Below are 21,103 nucleotides of genomic sequence, written 5' to 3'. Positions count from 1 at the left end.
GCATGGTTGCTACAGTAAACATAAAAATCAATTCATAATAATATTTAGACACTTCTGTCAAAGGGAAACCATTCCAGAAATATGATTTAATTGCCCATAAATTTATATTTTCTCTATAAGAAAGCAAGACACATACATCAATATTACCCTCAGAGCTGGAATGGAAATGAAAACAAAACACCTTGTCCACTCAATGGGCAGAAGGGAGGAAGCCTGTATTTTATGTTCTCAAATAACAAAAACACAGGCACATTAAGAAAGTCTTCCAAATTTAATGTTACCTACTACAATTCTGTTTCATTATAAAATTAACAGAACATCATAAAGTTTTTCTGTCACTCCCCATTATTTAAGACTCCCGTTACCTAAAAATTGTCCATCTGGTCACTTTTTCCATAGAGATATTTGGATTTCTCTATGTGTTTTTTGCTGTTTTGTTTTGTTTCACTTGTGCTGAAGGTAAGCTGAAGCAGGACCATCCGTAATAGCAACTAAGAAAAAAAGAGAGAAAAATAACGATAATAATAAAAATACGCTATACACAGCATATGTATTGTATTTGGATGAAATAATAAAAAAAAAATATCTTTCTTTTCTAGAGGAGGCAGTATTGAGTTAGATAACAACTGTAAATAGAAATGGCTTCCCGGGTAGAACACAGAACTGCATTTTATATCTATTGCATATCTTTCTATAGTATTGCATTTTTTCAACGCATCAGTTCTCCTTCATATTTATAATCATGGTTTAGCTACCAAAAATTACTTCAGATGAGGGAGTAGAAGAGCTATCTTTCACTGAATATTATCAGTTCAAGAAACCAAAGTTTGTCCTGGTGAGCAGACCAAATCTAAGTATATTTCAATACAAGTGCTATCAAATTGGGGAATACTTGCGGAGTAAAGCCATTGGTGCAGATGATGCTTGCACCATACACATTTCAGGGACTGTGGTAGCTTTAGTCTGGTCCTGTAGACTAAATATCTGTGAGCTACTGCAATGCATTTTTCAGTTGAGCTTTATCTTGAAAAAATCCAAGACAAGATATAAACCATAGAAGGGTAAGTGGAATTTTCAGGATATGTACTCCTTGCCAGAGTTTCTCAGAAATAATCATACCTACACGTCTTATGAAGACATTTTACTATTTTTACTGATGGTCTATCTATCAAAACTTTAAGATGCAGAGGGGAGGGGATAGGAAAAAAAAAGTTCTGCATATAAATATATGGAGTATTTTTATTATGACTTCCTGTGTTCTAAAATATTTTTCCTATCTGTGTTACAAGTGGAAGGACAACAGCATGCAAGAAGCATTCTGAGGTACACCTAGTTAAGAATTACATTCAGCTGAGTTAATAAAGAATGAGGCAAGGTTTTGTTTGCAAATAAGAATACAAAGCAGGAATCACTGCTGACTATACATGAACCAAGTCATCTTTTGCATTAGCTTACAGACAATATTGTCAATATATTGACTTTCTTCACACCAGCTGCATGTTGTTGTAACTTAGTAATTCTAAGCCATTATTAACTCATTCCACAGAATCATAGGGGTTGGGAGGGACCTCTGAAGATCATCTCACCCAACATCCATTCTAAGTCATGTTCCCTATAGTAGGTTGTGCAGGAACTTGTGGACTTCAGAGATATTACTTTAAGTTATATGAGTCAGATATAATGTCTTAAGAATTTCTTATGTACCTTAACTCATATCTCTTTTGCATCTTCATTACAGTCCCGCTATCACTATGTTGTCTTCACAAAGAAGTCTACTGACTCCTTCAGAATATTAAATATTCAATGTTATTCTTGTAACCCTCTGGTATTTTGTTTTATGTAATAGATATCAAAACCAAGTTCTAATCACAAATTATTACTTTCAGATGATCTCACCACAGTTTGCCTATTATTTTTTAACACCATTTATGAAGTGTGTTGTCACACCTGAAACAAACCTGTTTGTTTCAGAAGTAGAAGCCCAGTGAAATACATGAGCAACTAAACTGAGCAAAAGTAGATAACATGCCCACTTTTATATTGAAGAACCAAAGCTTGTTATAAGATACTGGCACTCACATGCCTTAAGAGATACTCTAGGCAAAATCCATCTATCACATCAGTGATTTTTGTTACCCTGAGCATATCACAGCTTGGTATTAACTTCCATTTATCCATTTTCTTATCTTTCTGTCTTTATGTGTCATCCTTCTGGTTGCTTCCTTAAGGTATTTCCTAATTTATTTGAGTCTTTCATATGCGTAGATAACACAACTGGACAACAAAATAGATGGTAGATGTTCTGCCTGAAATACTGCTTTTTTATTTAAGCTACATTTCTGCTGACTGTAAATATTTAAATGTCAGTGTAGCAAACAAGAACTTTCCTAGAATAAAATATCTTCGTTTAAAATAAGTCGCTATATTGCAACAAGTTAAACTTAAAAGAAAGAAAAAGTGCAAGCTTATTTGAAACACAGCAGCATGAGGCACATTGGCACCTACTTCTTTCTTCACCTGACACTGCTCTCTCTTAATGATTCAAACTGTTCTTTATTGCTTTTTGTCTGACCAGCTGAGAAAAAAAAATGTACATACAACAAAAATTTATGCCAAAGACTGTTTTACTACAGTTCATGTATCATCACGTCTTTTTCATAATCTGAATATTCACATCTAAAATTAGATTTTCTGAGGAAGGAGTAAAACAGAGCAAAAGCTGTTGCGCTGTGAAGAGCAACTAATCCACTAAAGATCAGCCTCTCCCTCCATATAATGAAACTAACAGCACCAATTCTCCCAGAGACTTTTGTGGGACAGAAGGAGATGCAGACAGGATGATTTATTTCTTCTCATTTAATAAGGCCGTATAACTTATCTTCATGAAAATAAATGGTGACAAGTTAAGCCTTAGACAGTAACATAAGATTCATGGGTTAAGTGACTTTTAAGAAATAAAAGGCTGGAAGACTTTCTGTCACTTAACTTTTTGCTTGTCCAGTCTGATTGTTAATGAGAAACCATTGATTATGACAGTCTTTGGAGCTGAAATGAAACATACGTGTATGCTAAGGTATTGTGTGCTGGTTAGTGAATGATTGATGAGTGTCTTTGGATTTATGAAATGTTTTATCTAGAAATGTTTAATCAAGAAACACAAGTATGTAATTAAAGCAATAAGGTGTAGAAGAAACGTGTTTGAAGTGCACTGTGAAGCTCCACAAACACTAATATAGAAACTATGACTGGGTACTATTGTTGCCTTATTTATACTATGTACTTTACTTTTGAGGCATTTGGGATTCCTTGAAGGTATCAACTTGTGAAAAGAGCCCTCTGTACTTTTGATGTGCTTTAAATATCTCCTGCATTATTTTTAAATGATGTTGACCCTATGTCAAGAAGAGAACACAAGAAAGGGCACTGTAATGGGGATATCTTAAAATACTTCAAACAATGCATAGATGAGATTCATTATACATAGTGCATTATTAAGCACAATTTTGTAGTGTAGCCTTGTTATTTGACTTACACTATACCATTTACAGTCAGAAAGAAAAAAGAAATACATTATCTAATACCTGAGCAGCTCAGATCAAATGACAGATCTTTTACATACCACTTTGTCTTTTGTTTCTAGACTTGCTGGATTTTCCTGTCTTCAGGACAGCAGAAACCAAAAAGAAAGGACAAGATGATAATATCATACTGTGCTGTGCATCACATCTCGTGCCATCTTCCCACACTTCGCCTGTGTTCTGCTTACATGACAATGCTGATGGTGATGTAGACAGATGTGTCAGAAACGTAAGTACTTTTCTTCAGAGGCCTGTTGAATGGATTATTGGATAGAAGCACCACCAGACAGTGAAGATTAAAGGAGACTGATGAGTGCCTTGGGATTTTATGTAGAAGGAAAAGATGCATCTTGGAAGAGGATGCTGATCACTAGTAATCTGTGATGGTAGATGAGGTAGGCTGCAAAAGAAAAAATATATATATTAGGAGCTCAGGTTAACAAAGCAGAGTTTCAAATAAGTGAAAACAGAAAGGGAAGGGAGAATCTTTTGACGAAAACTTAGAATACAGAGATTTTAGCAGAAAAAAAAAATACCTACCTCAGATTTTGTTCTAGTTTTAAAAGTTACTTCAGTGGTGAGTGTAGAAGGAAAGTATATCAGTAATCTTTCCCTACATACATTTCCTCTGGTTTCCTTGACATAATCCAGTGTTTGCAGCACTTTGTATTTCATGTGCTTCTTGTGTTTTTACTTTGGAATTAAAACTACAAATTTTGATGTATTGTTCTCAGAAAACAAGCAGAAATTTAGTGTTCGCAAAGTCAAGACTGACTTGACAAGTTAACCACACACTGTGAGAAAAAGCACCTCCCCCGCATTTCCTCTACACTGATGACTTCGCCCATTCATTTGATAATTCTAGTTCTTATACTCTGAGAAAAATTAAATATTTACTCCCTATTTCATGTTTATGTAATTCAACATTTTATAGACTCTTGCCCTATATCATGCGAATTTTTCCAGCATCAATTCAGAGATATGCAGAGCAGTAGAAGAAAAGCTTCTGTGTAGCAGAAAATCATCCAGTCTTTTCCAGAAATGTCTTATATTGTTCTAGCTGTAGTTTTTCTACAGCATTCTAGCACAAAATAACACCTCTCTTCATATTGGACTGAAATTAGTTCATTTGCCAGATATTTCGGTAATCTCTATATGACCTTCACACATCAAGCCAAATGCCAGGCATAGCTGTAGCTAAGACAAATTAGAGGAAACAAAAGGAAAAAAGCATGGAGCTGACATTAAATTTCATAATTTTTATTTTGTATAAATATTTGTTATAATAATTTGGAGTTTTTCAAGGATGAGTAGTACCCTTTCCTCAGACATCTTTAAAATTTGAATTCTTGGTTGATTTAATAATATTTTTGCTTATATATTCATATAAATAAAACATAATTAATGAATTACAATTAAAAAAATAGGTTGCTAATAAAATTAAAAGCAATGTGGGGATTTTTGTCAGAATTCTTAAACCAGGTTTACTAAACATAACAACTGCGGTACGAGAAATATTCTTGGCATATACAAGCAATGACATTTCTTAAAGAACATTCCATGAAGGAGATTTAATACTTTAATCTTCTCATGTCAAGCTCTTCAGAAAAGAAAATGTATATGAGAAAACAACATTTGACAGATAAAGTGCTCCTAGCATGCGTCTAAAGAGAGAAAGCATGGTTTCTTCAGTGGTTAATTTTTAATTTTTTGTTGTTGTTGTTACAAAAGTAGTACAACATACATATGGAAAAATACTGATGGACTCATAACACAGAACTGAATCTCACTAAAGCAGTAAAACTAGTTTAAATCTTTGAAGTAATGTGTTTTATCTTGGCAAACACCAAGACAACAGAAAATTCACATTTCCTCTCACCACAAAAAGTAAGACAGTGATATCTATAGAATATTAAAATAGTGAGACAGAGTTCATGCTTGTCTCATCAACACCACTGGAACTGCCCAACTTCCAAATGTACAGGAAAAAAAAAGTTTGTAGCTATGGTTTCAGCAGCACAGCTTTATTTTTTCTTTTCTTTTTCCAAGGTACATTGGATATCAGCTTGATCAATCACTGATAAGGTATCCTTTATAATAAAGACCAAGCCTAGTATGCACTCAAATACACTTCTGAAGACCACAGTAGGCAGAAAGGTCAGGGGGAAGGATACTTATTTTGCTTTGGGTAAAGTTTTCTATTTCTATTTATTATCAAATCCTTGAGAGGCAAAACAGGGGAATATATAAATCAGCACAAAGAAACAAAATTCACAAAATAACTTCTATGAACTTCTCTTCTTAAAAGTAACTATGTACTGTCATAGACTGGACTCTTGCTACACTTTACTCTGCATAGTGCAGACAAAACTTGCTGAGAGTACCAAATATTAGTAAGCTGGCTATGGCAACACACACAGTCTTAGTGAGCTCAAACAATTCAGTAAGAAACAAAACCTTCAAATGTTCTTGTGGTCTAAGCAGGCAGGCAGCTAAGCACTACACAGCCTTTCACTCCCTCCCTCCCTTCCCTCACAGTGGGATGGGGGAGAAAATCAGGAAAAAAAAATGCAGAAGAACTTGTGGGTTGAGTTGAAAACTAGGAGGGTTGCTCTGAAAGTAATGTCTCCTATTTTGTTATGTTGCCCAGGCCGTCAGAGGCAGGGAGTGGTATGGCAGTAGATGTTGAGCCTTCTGACCAATAAAAATAAAAATACTTTTGCATCCTCTTTGATGAAGAAAACTTCATTCTTAGAGGAAAATATTTTCCTGCTCTTAGTGCACCAGATATGGCTTTTCCACTAGCAATGACTGCATCTAGTGATAATCTCACTAGCCTCAATTTGTGACCATCTCCTACATCCAGATTTTTGGTAAATAAATAAATACAGACAATTTGGTAGCCATGGAATGGATAGAGAGGTGTTAGTCAGACTCTACATCCTATCGTGCATTCTGGCTTGATTTAATTAAGTTAATAACAAAATTTTAATTTCAGCATTAACATCAATTAGTGTGTAGTCTATCTTGTGATTTAATCATGAAGCTACACTGTGTCTTCCATCTCCACATTTAGAGGAGAGAAAGAACAATGAAGGGGCCAGAATTTAGAATCCATTTGTATCTCTGCTGGGATAATTAACACTTTTTTCCTCTAAAAACAATGTTTCCTTTTGCATAATTTCTACTTCTCTCATTTGCATATGCATCGCTTCTATGGGTCTGAAAAATACTTCTTCCTAAAACTCATTTTGGAAGCCTTACACATTTTTAGTGCTGTGGAAGACTATCAGAAAGCATATATTAAAACCACAGTGGGTAAGAACTGCAAAATGAATTGGACCTATCAAAATAATTGGATTAGACAAAGCTAGATTAGAAAGAATTCTTGACATTACTTTATAAAACTGAAGAATCACTAACTGTTTTCTTAGATAGTCACCTTCTTTTTGGAAGAACAATTGTATACAGCTTCTTTGGACGTTTCGTATTTTCTACTACTAAATTTATGTTTTCCTTACTGTTAGAGAGCTGAGAGAATTAGAAACCCTGCAATAAAGATGGAGGGATAGAAATAGCTTTAAAGAAATAATTCATATATGACTCAGCTCAAATGACCACATAAAAGAAAAATAAATTATACTTTGTTTCTTAATAAGGAAGGAAGATTCAGTTAATACTCTTGAAAGTAATATCTCTATTCATTTACTTTCAGGCCAGCAAAGGAAAAGATATTACTTGCTTAAATGCAGTGACTCAGACTTTATTGAAAAAACCTGTTGTAGAAAAATCTATACACATAAGAATTGTTTCCATGGGTAGAGAACTGCTGTAAATAAGGATGCACATAAGTATAACCAACTTCATACAGCTTCACAGATAGGCTTATAAATATTATTAGAAATCCATAATAGCTATTTGGTGTTTTTGTTTCTCATGACCCCTTTTTTTAAAAAAAAAAGAAGAGTTTTCTTTTGTTGTTGTTGTCATTGTTGTTTTTTTTGTGTTTTTTTTTCCCCCTCAGAGATGAAGCTAATGCAAGCTTAATGAGAAAAACTAATGAAAACTCAGCAAGGACCAGATGACGTCAGGAAGTGGAAAAGACACTTTCACAAACTCAGAGCACACCATATGCCACAGGAGTTATCAAGTTAGTCACTGTATATAATAGACTGTACAAATAACTGAAACTTTCTATGCATATTAAACTTGTCTGCTTAATACAACTCAAATTCACTCATAAATTTCCAGATTTCTCCATCACTCATTCAACTACACTGGCTCAGGGTACAGTTGGGCCCTTTTGGCTGTCATGGCACACTGCTGACTCATGTTCAACTTCCATAACTCAGAACCCCCAGATCTCTTCCCTTGGAGCTACTCTCCAGCCTCTCATACTGCTTTCTGTACAAGTACCCAGAGTCCAGGAGAGCCATTTTCATTGATAAGTTAGCAGTGCTGCACCTAACACAACTGGTAAAAGGTAACACCTGTTTCTGTCTTCACCGTATTTCAGTTGTGAAAATAGGGAAATAAAATTTTAAAAATGAGATGTTTATACATATTAAGACAACTGTGGCACCATATAGGACCTGAAAGAAATCCAAGGCTAAATAATGGCCTCAAAGCCAGAGATATTCTACCTTGTTTTCTTTAGGTGGTTAAACACAGTTTGAGATAGTAGAAAGCAAAAAGAAGTGACAATATACTTACAATTGTTTATCAGTTCAAACTGACCTAAGTGTCAAAATTGCAGAAACTTATTCAAAAATCCTATTAATCATAATTTTTCCTTTATTTTCTCATGCCTCTTCCATTTCTACTGGCTAATTCTTCACCAAAATAAGCTTATTTCACAGAATAACTATATGGTTTGCATATCCAGAAGTCATGGAGAAGAAAAGAAGAAAAAGTGAGTCACAGATAATGTTGGAATAAAAGCTTAACTGATGTTGTCAATAGCCGTACCCAAAGCATGGATAAGGTCTCAGATAGCTGCAGGTAGAATCTGATACAGACATGACTATTTTAAAAAAAGTTTCTTGGAATAATTCTGTTTCCAGTTTCTTAGTGCCTTCTTGTAACTGTGAGAGTATGACAGTAACATTTCAATTACTGTGAAGATAATCAGTTTTATCACAGCTCTAGGCTAATAGGGACTACATCATCTCCCATGGAGATATGATACATCAGTAATGCATACCTCACGGTGACATGATTTTCTGAATAAGAGTAATTTGAATTCTGTTTTTTTTTCTGTTCACAGTTCGTAAAAATGACTCACTCCAATATTTCTACACGTTTCTAAAATCTAATATGCTTCATTGCTTGTTTACTTTCCCAAATGGCAGATCATAATCCCTCCCTAAAAAAAAAAAAAAAAAGACAATTCTCTTTCCTTTATTCACAAATCTTAAATACTCACAAAAATGATAACAACGTCAAGAAATCTGCAGAATTTGTTGTTCTCCATAAGTATATCTGTATTTATTCTACATACATCATCCTTAATTATATCCATTACTTACTCTTCGTTGGGGTATATGGTTAAAATGTCATAAGCAGAATGCTAATAGCAGAGGAACCATTAATATCAATCCTTTGGTAGTGGATATCTATTCAGTAATAGGTTTAAAAAACCTCTGCATTTAAAAATTATGGAGGTGAAGAAATAGAATACCATATTTTCACCTGAAATTAAATAATTTTTAAGGTAAAAAACACAACATTCCTCTGTTGTGGAATAGTAGTTTTTAATTTTTGTATTTGACCTCCCTGGTAACATTCAAGAGCACAAGAGTTGGGCAGGGCTAAAAAAAGCCCTAAGTCTATAGCTTATACTTTCTACTTTTAAAAGAAGTATGCAATCACATCTAGCTAAAATGATTAGGAAGAGGCTCTCTTCTTGCATTATCCTGTTGCAGGATATGGTACCTTTTGGTGGCAGTTAAAACATGCAGATGTGGATAAACACCCTATAACAGTAACATGGTTTTAAGTGCTTCTTTTTTTTTCCTCTAAAGCCTTCAGATAACAGAAACTACAATAATCTACTTAAGAAAGACTTAATGCCCCCCTTGGGGAAAGAGGTGAAGAGAAACCAATGTAAGTACAAAATAAAGATTACCTTTCAGGGTTCTTTATATGCTCTATATTTGTTGAGAAATCTAATTTGTGACTATGGAAGAAAAATGTATTGCTAAGTATATTAATAAATAAATTTTATTTTACCTGGAGTAATGGCTGCTCTCAACCAGGAGAACCTCCTAGATATTTCAGAAGGCAATGATATTACTGTGCCTACAATTAAACAGAAATTAAAGACATATTCAACATTCTTTATCTAAGCCCAGCAAAATCTGTTCCCATGCTGTTCTTATCATAGCTTGCTGTTAATTTACACATGAGAAAGGAAAAGATGCAGATCTTCACCCATTATAGCCCTAACAATTAAAAGCTAAGATCAAGAGCCTCTAAAAAAAAACAAAATTAGGCCAAATAAAGGTTTTGGTTACTTCTCTGCAAGTGAAACTGTGTATACATTAAAAGCAGCGGCATTTCAGAGATTCAAAATAAGAAATATACGCTTAAATCCAGATTATATACAAGACTACATCATAAGATCCGTATACAGCTTAAAACAAGAAGACATACAAATTTAAAATATATATACCAATATTCATCCATATGCAAATAAGAAAACAGTATTTTTACATCATATTGCAGCTCAAGGTAGGAATACATATAAAGTCCTACAGTTTCCTATGCCATCTCTGCATTAATTCACACAGACAAATAATGAGCGGATGGTCAGTAATGGATGGAAAGGCTGGATGCCCATTACCATCACTTTGAAAACTACAGATTAAAATTCCACTTCCTTCTTTACTACAATGCCATCTACCAAATATCTCACACGAATATTTTGTCATGCCTTTATGTCTACTTAGAACAACAAAATCAAAACAAAAACAAGGACACACAAACAGATTCTGATATAGAATATTTGAGAAAAGAAATGAATTCACAGGAGGAACAGTTTTATATAATAAAACAAATGTACTGTGGAATAACTCAATGATAGACAGGAATTTGCAATGCTGCTCCCTCCAGCATTAAGTCTATTATGCCTGCTTTTTTTTTTTTTTTTCATTTTGCAATTGTTTTCCCCATATAGCACAAGATATAGGGGAAGAAAACCCTAATGTGACAGTCATGCACTCTGATATTGGACAAAGAATAATACAATATTTTTTCTTTAATTGTTTTCAAAACGTATGTCTAATGAGAATATTTTAAGGGCCAGATGTGAGCAGAACAAATTATTTTTACATTAAAAAAAAGCACTGAAAGCAAATGTAATGTACAAAGTGGTCTTTCAAGAAGGACAAATGCTGATTATTTCCATATGCAGTAATGCCAGATCATGCATTTTTCTAATGATGATATTTCCTCCCTTATCTTCATTTTATTCCCTAACATGTTGAAAATATTCCCAGCCTCAAAGAGTTAGTTACAAAGGCACATTTGGCAGACTCACCATCTTTGATAGCATAATTTTTAATCCGCTTCTGTAACCCAAGAGAATCTTTCAATAAAGAGATTAAAGTATTGAAATTTTATTCTCTACATTCAAGAGGACAGTGGCTGACCCTGATGACTAATTGAAAGCTAAATTTCATTGCATTATACTGGACACTAATTAGACCAGTTGGAACAATTTTTCACCAATGTAACATTAAAAAAAAAAACAACTTCAATACATAGAAAAAAAATAGGAGGACAGAGAAAAGGACAAAGCAAAGAAAAAATGCCTGCCAAATATAAACAGAAACAAAGTGGGAGTTCATAAAAGAATTAGGTTAAAAAATAAAGAGGATTATAATTTAATTAAATTGGTTTGCAGTGGAGTTATCAGATTTCTTTTTTTTGCTGTTTTTGAGATAACAGACTGTTTCATCAAGAACAAGAGTTGTTTACATAGATGCTGTAAAATTATGTCTTTGTGCAGTCAAGAATAATTACTTTACTAGCAGCATTAGCTATCATCCTCACACCTGAAGTATGCTCTTCTAATAAGTGCATTTTCACATAAACTGCAAATATCTCTCCCAAATTAGGCCAAATGTTTGCTCTGTGAGGCTGTGTAAATAATTTATATTGCTTTCATGAGATACTCACAAGATCTGCGTGTGATAGCAGAACTGATATTTACCCTGAGTATGGTAAGAACTTTAGTCAGACATCTGACATCTCAAGTACTGCTTCAATGTGCGTGCATGTGGGTTTCGTTTTTTTTTTTTTTTTTTTTATGAATTTATTTTCCTTTTTTCTTTTTTTTTGTCAGAGGACAACATCTAGCTCAAAACAAACAAACAACAACAAAACAATCAAAAAAAATCACATTTACAGTTTCTCCATTATCCTTTTTGTTTTTTAATCAACCCTACATTTCATATAATTAATTATATGTGTAATAATTTGGGGGGACTTGTTCCTTTGCTCTCACTTAATTAATGAAGCAAGAGGGTCCAAATTGGATGTAAACCATACTAAAACTATACTCATACTCCCTGTGAAACCCTAGCAGCAACATGCCAGCAATGTGCACCTTGCAGCCCAGAAGGCTAACCATATCCTGGGCTGCATCTCAAGCAGCACAGCCAGCAGGGAGAAGGAGGTGATCCTGCCCCTCTACTCTGCACTGGTGAGGCCTCACCTGGAGTACTGCGTCCAGATGTGGAGTCCTCAGTACAAGAGACATGGACCTGTTGGAGCACATCCAGAGGAAGGCCACAAAAATGATTCAAGAGATAGAACACATCCCCTACAAAGACAGGCTGAGAGAGCTGGGGCTGTTCAGCCTGGAGAAGAGAAGGCTCCAGGGAGACCTGAGAACGGCCTTTCAGCATCAAAAGGGGGAACTGTAAGAAAGAAGGAGATAGACTCTTTAGCAGAGCCTGCTGTGATAGGACAAGGGGAAATGGTTTGAAACTAAAAGAGGGAAGATCTAGACTGGATATAAGAAAAAAGTTTTTTTTACAATAAGGGTGGTGAGGCACAGGAACAAGTTGCCCAGAGATGTGGTGGATGTCCTGTCCTGAGACACTCAAGGTCAGGCTGGATGGGGATCTGAGCAACCTGATCTAGCTATGCATGTCCCCATTCATTGAAGGGGAGTTGGACTAGATAACATTTTAGGGTCCCTTCCAACTCAAATGTCTGTGAATATTTGCTTCCATCAAATCAATAGGCTGACTTCATTAGATAGCCATACAATTGCTAGAGCTGACACAGGAAAGTGTGAACTCATACCTGAGCCAGAGATGGACATGAGACAGAAAAGAAGACAGAGAAATGAGGAAGCACACACAAGGCTGAGCAAGATTTTAAGCAGCAAACCTTGAATATCTCATCATATGCCAATCATGAAATAGCAGAGTGAAGTGCAAAGCTCCTTCTATGCATTACATGGTGGAAACATTCTGCCATTTTTTTAGGCTTTTTATTCTCTGGGAATGAGGAAAAGACTTTATTAATCATCTTGTGCTGACGAATTCAGTACTTATTTGATAAAATGACCTTTGAAAATGCTAACTGAAACTTAACTTTAAATTACTTGAAAATTTTCAGTAAATATAAGCTATTCTATAACACAAATCATCTACTTGCATCATTTTGTTTCTTCAAGGGAATATAATGGATGTCTATGTGCCTACATAATTTTGTATCATTAACTGAAGCACCCACATACTTGAATCAAAATAAGTAGAGAGTGATGAGTACCTAACATCTGAATAATTCTCAGAAGTAACCAAGGAGAGGCAATAGCAGAGCAGTACATCTACTCTAGTTTTTTGATCGATTTTAAGTGTGTGGGTACACCAATCCTACATAACTCTTGTCTTTCCACTTTGGACATTCAGTGTGGCCCTTTCACCTTTTTTTTTTTTTTTTAAATTTCGGATATAATGTGACTTTATCGAGCTAGTATTGTAGGCACACTTTAGAAATTCTTAAGACAACAAGTTTTAATTCTTTCAAGCTAACCTTAAACATGTTTCAAAAAAAAAAAAAAAAACACAAGAAAAATATAAGCAGTCCTTAAATCAAGAAAATGCAAAAAAAAAAAATTCCTTTTTTTTATATTTGTCAGAAAACAATCATATTTTTCCATGATTAAGTAGAACAAGTGGCCTTTTCAAGATAAAGGATGCATTGAACTTGTCATGAAATACCACTGCTGAATTAAAATACCCATACTAATAAAGATTTATTTTAAATGATCAAAAAACAGTCTTCCTCATTTTTTAATTTTACAGGATGTCAATGGGCAACAAAAGGAAATCCAAACATATAGAGAAAATGGAACAATACAAAAACATGGATATAAATTCTCACATCTCAACATTTTTTGTGATCTATTCGGCAGAAAAGAGGAGGTGATAATTTTCATGTAGGTAAAATCTGTCACTATATTAGGAAAAAAAGGAGAAGAGAAAGTAAAAAAAAATCTGGCTATTCTCCTGCTCTCACAATGCAGGGAGATATTGGCCACTTTTCCTAGCTGAGGAGTAACTTGCTGCCACTAGGCCCCAGAGCAAACTTGACAGAGCCAGTCCCAATCTAATAGTCCCCAGCCCGTGCCATTGCAGGGGCTTCTCTGTCCCTAGAGTACTTAGCACTTGTTATCGATCAATTTCCTAAGGTCCATTCCTTCAATCTGTTCAGGACCTTCTGTATGGCAGAAGGTTATCAGCTGTTCCCACTGGTCTGATGCCATCCTTAAATGTGGCAGGGGTACTTTCTACTTCTTCCTGAAGGTAAATGTTAAAGGTATGAAACAGAACACCTTCCAGGAGAGATCCCATCAGTGCTCCTACTTTTTACCGACCTCCAAAGTCAGTAACTATAAAGCACCAGTCACTAACTACAACTTACTGAGTTGACAACCCAGCCAGTTTTTTGCTCATTCTGTATGACCTGCCTCCAGACTGCTGCTTCCTAACATACACAAAGTATGTTGTGAGAGACCAAGTACAAAGCCTTGTTAAAGTCAAAGTAAACAACTTTTAAGATCTTATCCTTCATAGATTTTTTCTTCTTATCTCACTTAAGAGCAACAACAAAATACACTAGACAGAACTTATTAGCTGCTGCGGTACACAGCCTGAAAAAAATACACAATTTTTTTTCAACAGAATATTGTTTCCGAAGCATCAGCAACAGTAGTCTGCCATTGTTTCTTCTCTAGCTAAAGAAGATGCTATTATCTCTCATCCTTTTGTTTTTGTTAACTTTTGGTGGCTAGAACTATAAACACCACCTACCCATGCCTTTCCAAGAGCGTTTTTTTTTTTTCAGCTTTTTTTTTTGGATGAAGTTATTAAGAGCAACAGGAAAACCTGATAAAATTAACTGATTCACTGAAGGGTACTGAAAAATACACATCTTTCTAGGTTAAATCTGCTCCTTTAGAAGAACAGGAACCCACTGGAATGAATTCTTTTCCAGTACAACACCGGTTACTCAAGTAAAACTTCACTAATCCTACAAAGTGTATTTGATGCCTCTGCTGGAATTTTAGTTAGACAAAAAAAATGGAGAAAAAGTGTGATATGTAGATTTGCATGAAACCAGAGAAACTTTTAACTGTAAAGACTGCTTTTGCCCTCTGAAAGTCAGATCAGCTTCTTTTCTTGGATGTTAGATGATAATGTTGTTCCATTTGCAGCATATTTCTAGGCCTCCAAAAAGTAAAGAACTTGTTCTGAGCTGTGATACAAGGTCTGAAACAGCTGACTGCATTGCACTTGCAGACAACATACTTAGGGCTAGAACTTACTTTAGACATAAAAAATTAGATTACTAACTAAATGCTATTGCTATCTTGCTCTGAAGGAGAATTCTGTTCCCCCAGTTCGGTAACATATACAGAAAAGTCAGTGAAAGAAAAGGGCAAGGAAAATATACTCAGCAAGTAAGCACAACTGTTCAGGAAATTTCCATTAACGTGTCTTGTAGCAGTCAACATATGCTGCATTTGTATACCCCAGAAAAACATATCAGTATGATGCCGAAAGGACAGAAAAATGCATCCAAACAATGCACATATCGAGCATAGAAATGAACTAAGATATGCACAAAGTGTGCAGCACTAGCAGATGTCACATATCTTTGGCAGGTATATGGAAGGTATGTGGAAGAAGAGTGCCAGCTCTTTTAGGGATATATGGTGAAAGGAGCCATAAACTAAACAGAGACAAATTTGACAAACGGGAGGTCATTGGTAGGGATATGAAGAGCATGTGAATGATTATTTTATTTTTAATGATGATTATCTAAAAACTTTACCAAAATAGGATAATAAGGAAAGGGAGGGAGGTAAACACATAAAACCTGACCTGTTTCATTTTATCAAAAAACACCAAACAGCAATGAACATTTGGGAAAAAAAATACATCTACTATGCATTTTAAATATGATATCTCTCACTGCATTCATTCATTTAATAGAAATGTCAAGATTTCATACAAAAATTTGTCAGCTACAGATCCTTGCACTGTATCACCAAAGGTAACAAGTAAAGTGAGTGCTTAGCTGATAAAATTAATTCCATTTGAACACTGACATTGAACGATATTCAAGTCTATCCCTCCCAAATGAAAGGAATGATTTTTCTCTTGACATGGCCCCCAACACAAGCTTTTCTTGCAGATGCACTCAAACATAGAGGATTATACTGGGGAGAACAATAGCAATTAAGGAATACCTCCAAGCACTGCAAGAAAAATGTTTGTTGCATCCAAAAAAGCATGAAGGGCCAAAAAAAAGAAAAAAAAATTGAATATAAAGGATACAAAATTTTAATGTCATTACTTTAAAGTACTTCTGGTACATTTTTTGTCATCTGATCATAGGCAACCCCCAGAGAAATCACAGTATTACCTGATTTTTCCATACTTGAAAGTATTTTCTTCTTATTCCGAGGTCCCTCACACAGAAGTTGCAGAAGTAATGAGACACAGTAGATGGAGGAAAAAAAAACCACCATAAACAAGAGGAAAAAAAAAACAACCAACAGAAATGAGTATGTTTTCAGTGTTACTAAAATATCTATTATTTTCAGACTCTTCCTTCTCCTCTCAGTTAATGTTTCAACTAGGTCTGATCTCCTCTCCTGGATGACAGGAAGTGCAAGTGTTTGAGAGCATTTATTTTTCATATTAAACACCATATTAACTGCATTAATCAAACACATCAGAATAATGAGGAGGAGGTGGCAAGGAGAACGTTTTACAGCTAAGGAAACCTTGAAGTATTTTGTCCTCTGGCCTTACACCCTTCTGCCTCTTCATCTGTTATCTCAATGACAGCCTCTTTGAATCATCACTCTTAGTAGCCTCCTATTTGAATGCCCTTCTCTCATTAGGCAGCGAACTGATTCCCTCTTTGTCAAACTCTAACAGTAAAATAGCCTTTTTTCAGACTCTTAAAATAAGCTTTTGCAAACAAATGACATGGATTTAAACGTCTAGGGAAATTTCTAGCCATGGTTTTCTTCACATAAATATGACAAAAACAATTGAAACATTTTTTCCCTTCTCTTTGAGATCTAAAATATCTTTCATTTACAAAAAGAGTTCAATGTTATTGTGCAGTGTGTTCTTTGCCTTTGACATTTAGCAGAATGAATGACCGATAACAGCATTATTAGGTAGCAGATTAATCGCTATGTAGATTCATGAGTAGAAAGAAAGAGACATTCAAACTCTGTGTCCTAATACCTGAAGTACTGTAAAGTAGAAACATCAAAAATGTAATTAATCAATCTACATGCATTGAAAAAATCTTTTTTTTCTTAAAAGTATTACCGAAAAGGTAAAGAACTCTTTAACACCAAACCATAAGCAATTATAACATTTGTATTTAAAATATATGTGACATTCCTTGTTATTTTTGAGAAATATCCTGCCACTTAAAGAAGAAATTAAAAAGAATGTGGGATTAGTCACAAGCATTTCAGGAAACACAGGAAATATGGAGCATGTCCTCTTCAGTATCTTTATTGATGACCTGGATGAGGGCATGGAGAGCACCCTCAGTAAGTTTGCAGATGACACCAAGCTGGCAGGAAGTGTTGATCTGCCTGGGGGTAGAGAGGCCCTACAGAGAGATCTGGACAGGCTGGATCTCTGGGCTGAAGCCAATGGGATGAGGTTCAACAAGACCAAGTGCCAGGTTTTGCACTTTGGCCGCAACAACCCCAAGCAACGCTACAGGCTTGGAGCAGAGTGGCTGGATGGTTGTGTGGAGGAAATGGACCTGGGGGTACTGGTCGATGCTCAGCTGAGCATGAGCCAGCAGTGTGCCCAGGTGGCCAAGAAGGCCAATGGCATCCTGGCTTGTATCAGGAACAGTGTTGCCAGTAGGAGTAGGGAAGTCATTGTCCCTCTGTACTCAGCCCTGGTGAGGCCCCACCTCGAGTACTGTGTCCAGTTTTGGGCCCCTCACTGCAAGAAAGACATTGAGGCCCTGGCGCGTGTTCAGAGGAGGGCGACAAAGCTGGTGAGGGGTCTGGTGCACAGGCCTTATGAGGAGCAGCTGAGGAAGCTGGGATTGTTCAGTCTGGAGAAGAGGAGGCTCAGGGGGGACCTTAGCACTCTCTATAACTACCTGAAAAAGGAGGTTGTAGTGAGCTGGGGGTCAGCCTCTTCTCTCTTGTAACTAGTGACAAGACGAGGGGGAATGGCCTCAAGTTGCGCCAGGGGAGATTTAGGCTGGACATTAGGAAACACTACTTTTCTGAAAGAGTGGTCAGGCGCTGGAATGGGCTGCCCAGGGAGGTGGTTGAGTCACCGTCCCTGGAGGTGTTCAAGAAACATTTAGATATAGCGTTGAGAGACATGGTTTAGTGGGGTTATTGGTGCTAGGTGGATGGTTGGACTGGATGATCTTGTAGGTCTTTTCCAGCCTAGCTAATTCTATGATTCTATGATTCTATATAATGATCATAGTATCCAAAGTGTGTGTGGTCAATTTAAAGCAATTCCACATTAAAAGATTTTGAGTTTGTCACAGGAAAAAGTACATTTAACATTATCAAGAAACTGCAAGAAAAGTAAGGACTTTTACTAACTTTTGAAAGAGCTGAATTGAAGACACTTCTATTGTCTATGTTTGAGTATCAAAACTGCTGAGGCAAAGCAGCTACAGCCTGTAAAGACAGGTAATGGCTGCCAAGTACGCTGCAAAACATTCAAGAACCAACTAAATATATATTTCTTGAATATCTCATCATGTCATGAATAAACATACTGAATTTTGGACTAAAAAAGGACACTGATCTTTCACATAAAATGGATTATAAAGACTAGTCTGTTCTTCATAGAAAACTGGGAAAATAGTTGACTATTATGCCATTCTACACAATATAGGTATCTAAATTCTATCATAGTGTACTGTAGAAAACAATCAAATTACTTTAAAGGAAAATAAATAAAAATATGGAGAATAAACTGATTAAGTGAATTCAATTTTCTAATTAAGACTTTTGCAATAGAACATAAGTAGAAACTAAATTCCTGTACTATTTAGAATGAAAAGCAGTCAAACAAAAAGTGAATGCACTTATGTTCTTCAGACGCATCACTCAACACATTAGTATATTCCCATGCAAAATCAACCTTTTCCTCTCACACAACATTTGTCAAATATTAACATACAATTCTACCTAATAAGTTCTCTGTAAATGAATGTGTGCTTGGTATGCAAGTCACTGTTTACAATAAAAATCTGAAAGAACAGCTTCGAAAGGATGTGAAAGAAGTCTCTGAGAACAGGAGTACTGAATCATAGCATACTTATAACGATTCAGATTGTCAAGATGGCCTCTTTATTATAAATCCATTTGGATAGTTTTGACATACCATAACTGATCTGCTGAGTAACTAATATAGTGAATTATCTCTTTGGAGAACTGGAGTAAGTTTGGTTACTGCAAGTGGTGTGCTCGTATTCCCAAATATGTAATTGAATATAACTAGAATAAACTTTTTTATATGTACAGAAAGCTTTGGTAAAAATCATAATCAACTCCAAAATATTGAGAGATAGAAGATGCCAGAATTGTATTCTACCATTTAAAATCTAGGCTTTATGATACAGATGTTGATTTTAAATTCAAAAACTGAATACTGTGTCCTGGATTCAGCTGCGACAGAGCTGATTTTCTTCAGTGTCCAGTATGATGCTACACTTTGGCTTTAGGAGAAAAACAGCATTGATAACACACCAATGTTTCTAGCTGTTGCTGTACAGAGCCAAGGACATTTCAGTTTTTCAGCTTCTCATACTGCCCTGCCAGCAGGGGGTTTGGAAGGACACCAGGACCTGGGAGGGGTCAAAACCAGGACACCTGCCCTAAACAGGACAAAGAAAAATTCCATACATATGACATCATGTGAAAAAAAACTATAAAACTGAAGGGAGTTGGCCAGGGCAGTTTGCCACTGCTCAGCAAATGGCTGGGCATCAGTGAGTGGTGAGCAGTTACTTTGAGCACCACTGCATCACTTGTATGTGTGTGTGTGTGTGTGTGTGTGTGTGTCTATAAAATCATTACAGCTATTCTCTTTTCTTTTTCTGTCTTAGTAAATAGTTTTTATCTTATTTTTTTTTTCCCAATTCTCAACCTCACCCCACTGGAATGGGGACAGTGAGCTAACAGTTGCATGGTGTTCAGCTGCTTGCGGGGTTAAACCACAACAGCTGTGAAAGTATTGCCCATAGTAAATTCAGTTCCCGAGATGGACAACATTCACTGACTGTGGAGCTACTCAGTATGGGGTTTTTGTTCAAGATCGCTTCTTTTTTTAAATAATTTACTCTGTGGATCAGTACATTATTTACTGCGTATTATCCAACACTATACTGAATACAGAATCATTAATTGTCATGGGGCTATCTGTAGCTTTGATACCATGGTATTTACCAGCACAATTCACGTCTGAGACAAAGATTTCCCGTGATTTCATTTATTAACTTTAGAACTAGCTTTAACGTATCAGGAGATAGCATAAAGAAATGAATGCAAAATTGTTGAACATCTCCACAGTTAGAGTCACGTTATTTTTAAAGTCCTCAACAATATGAGACTTTTCATGTTCATATCATGGTGCAGATCCTAAAATAGCTTAATTATTTCAGGCTCTAAGCTGCATAAAGACAAAAGTGGAAGACTTTTCTGACAAGCTGCAGACACTTTGATTACTTAATTTGCCTACCATCATACAAGAAATTCTCAGCCACAGAATCTAGGCAGTGATCCACCATCACAACCAAAAGAACTTCTCAAATACATGACTTTCTGAAAAGACTGTGTCAACGGTTTACGGGCGTTAGGCCCGATTCCGTGACAAAGGGGACGGGGGACCCAAGGGCCCACGTCCCGGGAAAAGGGGAAAGGGGAAAAGGGTAGGGAGATGGCCCTGAGAGCAAAGAACAGCGGCAACAATCTGAGGAGA

The 21,103-nt window shown here is 35.8% G+C and overlaps 1 long non-coding RNA gene across 1 annotated transcript; it reads right to left on the bottom strand.

Annotated features, from left to right (window-relative positions):
• LOC110394127 lies at window positions 258-17,709 on the bottom strand. Its single transcript, XR_002435373.1, has 4 exons — window positions 16,527-17,709; window positions 9,810-9,878; window positions 3,620-3,978; window positions 258-491 (listed from the first exon to the last, which is right to left on the bottom strand). It is a non-coding gene; the product is annotated as an uncharacterized LOC110394127 (long non-coding RNA).

This window comes from Numida meleagris, chromosome 2 (genome assembly GCF_002078875.1).
Source record: "Numida meleagris isolate 19003 breed g44 Domestic line chromosome 2, NumMel1.0, whole genome shotgun sequence".
Lineage (NCBI taxonomy): Eukaryota > Metazoa > Chordata > Aves > Galliformes > Numididae > Numida > Numida meleagris.
This window is presented reverse-complemented; position numbering and strand designations above follow the sequence as displayed.